Source organism: Emydura macquarii, unplaced genomic scaffold (genome assembly GCF_026122565.2).
Source record: "Emydura macquarii macquarii isolate MOO-44397 ecotype Brisbane River unplaced genomic scaffold, CSIRO-AGI_Emac_v2 contig_3003, whole genome shotgun sequence".
Lineage (NCBI taxonomy): Eukaryota > Metazoa > Chordata > Testudines > Chelidae > Emydura > Emydura macquarii.
Genome location: NW_027133140.1, coordinates 60,159 through 62,522, shown reverse-complemented (window position 1 = coordinate 62,522; position 2,364 = coordinate 60,159). Strand labels below are relative to the sequence as shown.

The 2,364-nt window shown below is 49.0% G+C and overlaps 1 pseudogene; it reads right to left on the bottom strand.

The window, feature by feature from the left end:
- Positions 1-232: 232 nt before the first annotated feature.
- LOC137141122 (olfactory receptor 11G2-like) lies at positions 233-1,876 on the bottom strand (annotated as a pseudogene).
- Between the last annotated feature and the right edge of the window lie 488 nt (positions 1,877-2,364).

Sequence of the window (2,364 nt, the reverse complement as noted above, 5' to 3'; positions counted from 1 at the left end):
GTGGGGTTCCAGCTGAAACGCGCTGACTCAGTGCAAGCATAAGCTCAGCCGGACTGTAGTCAGCTGCCCCTGGGCTACTTCCTCCCACACTCTCCCAAGAGTACCTGGTCCCATGAGTTGCTCCCTATCTCCTCGGGGCATTCTGCCAAAGGGAAGTTCCAGAAGCCCTCAGCCTCATCACTCAACGGCAGGTACAGGAGCTGTTCGGAGTCGTCTGTGGAGTGCAGCTCCTCTAGGTCACATGGCCCTGGGGTCTCCTCTGGCCTGCAGACTGGGACCAGAACACGACCCCCGACTGCCCCCCCAGCAGGGTCCTCCTCAGAGCCTCCTTCATCTCCTTGTTTCGTAGGCTGTAGATCAGCGGGTTGAGAAAGGGGGTCCCCACCATGTAGAAGAGAGTCACCACCTTCCCGCTGCTTCCTGAGGCGGCTGGATTGACGTAGGTCACCATGATAGAGCTGTAGAAGAGACCCACGATGGCCAGCTGTGAGGTGCAGGTGGAGAAGGCCTTCTGCCGCTCGGCCTCTGCAGGGAGCCTTAGCACCGCCCTGATAATTAGCCCGTAGGAGGTCAGGATGAAGAGGATGGTGCTGAAGATGATGAGGCAGGTCGTGGTGGAGAAGGTCTGTTCGGTCCAGGGAGCTGGGGCTCAGGAGGCAGCCAGCAATGGGCCCGGGTCGCAGATAAAATGATCCAGGGTGTTGGGGCCACAGAAGGAGAGCTGGGAGATGAGAACAATGGGCATCATGAACCTGAGGAAACCGACGAGCCAACTGGAGGCCACCAGCACCCAGGAGATCTGCGGGGACATGAGGACAGGGTAGCGCAGGGGATGGCAGATGGCCAGATACCTGTCCAAGGCCATGGTCGAGAGGAGGAAGCACTCGGTGGCCCCCATGGAAAAGAAGACGTAGAACTGCACGAAGCAGTCGAGGAAGGAGATGGGGATGCTGGGGTTCATGAGGTCAAAGAGCATCTTCGGCACGGTGGTCGTGACGTAGACGATCTCCACCCAGGCAAAGTTCCCCAGCAGGATGTACATGGGCAGGTGTTGGAGACGGAGGTCCCCCAACACGGCCCTCATGATGCTCAGGTTTCCTGCCACCGTTCCGGCGTAGGCGGAGGAGAGAAGGGCGCAGAGGAGTGTGCGGCTCAGCCGGCCCAGGGAGGGGAAACCCAGCAGGATGAGCTTGGTCACTGGGCTGGTGCCATTGGTCGTGTTCATCAGTGGGCCTTGGAGCTGAAAGGAACCAATCGAGAGGATGCTAAGGTTCTACCCAGAGCTGGGGAGGGGCAGGAGGTGGCGTTAGAGTCGTAGGGAGAAGCAGACTCACACACACACTCACAGTCAGACTCTCATATATGCCACTTTTCAAACTCTGCTGATACTCAAGCTGGGTTTATTCTGATCCTGCACTGAGGCATTCGGCCAATTGTCCTCCCTGGGAAACGAATCCTTGCTCCTCCTTCCATAGCTGTATCAGCTTCTCTGGACCAGTCTAGGATCACAAACCCCTTCTGTGCTGGCCAAAACAGCCAATGATGCTCAGACAAGCAGGGAGAGCTGATTGAACATCCCTTCCTTCCTACTCTTCAAGGCTACAGTGAAACTGACTGCATCTTTGGGCACCTTAATTCCTTTGAAAGCCTGGCCCTAAATCTCTATTGGAAATTGGATTAGACTCCTGAATGACTTAAGTGCCTTGGTCGTCTCTCTCACCAACAGAAACTGATCCATTAAAAGACCCATTTTATCTCTTTAAGCGCCTTGGAAAATTTTACCCCAAATCTTTCCTAATGTCTAACTAACAAGTGGCACGGAATTGAATTCAGGGGACTTTTCAAAATTCCTTACCTTGAGTTTGGACAGACCCAAAGATGACGTCAGTGATGGATTGGCCCTAATTGCTCTGCAGAAGAAAAATCAATGTTAATATATCAATAGGATTAAACAATGGAATCAATTTTTGTTTATGAATTCATTATATTGGAATTAATGTTTAGTGTCAATTAATAGTTATACTGTTTATTCATTATTTTTGCCATTATTACTCAGGTAGCACCTAGACACCCCAGTCGATGACCAGGAGTAAGAGTTATAGATTAGATTAATTTCTAGATTTGATTAAAATGTAAAACTAGCTGTATATTATATCAATTCCTATTCCTGACTAAAATAAACAACTTCCTATGGTATCAATTCTGATATTTAATTAAAATAAATTAATATCTATATATGCTGTCAATTGCTACCTTCAATTTAAATAATAAATGAATAACAATTTTATATTAATTACTGTTTTGTTTAAAACAGTAAATTTAGAATTATATATCATATTGATACCTACATTCAATAAAAATGTA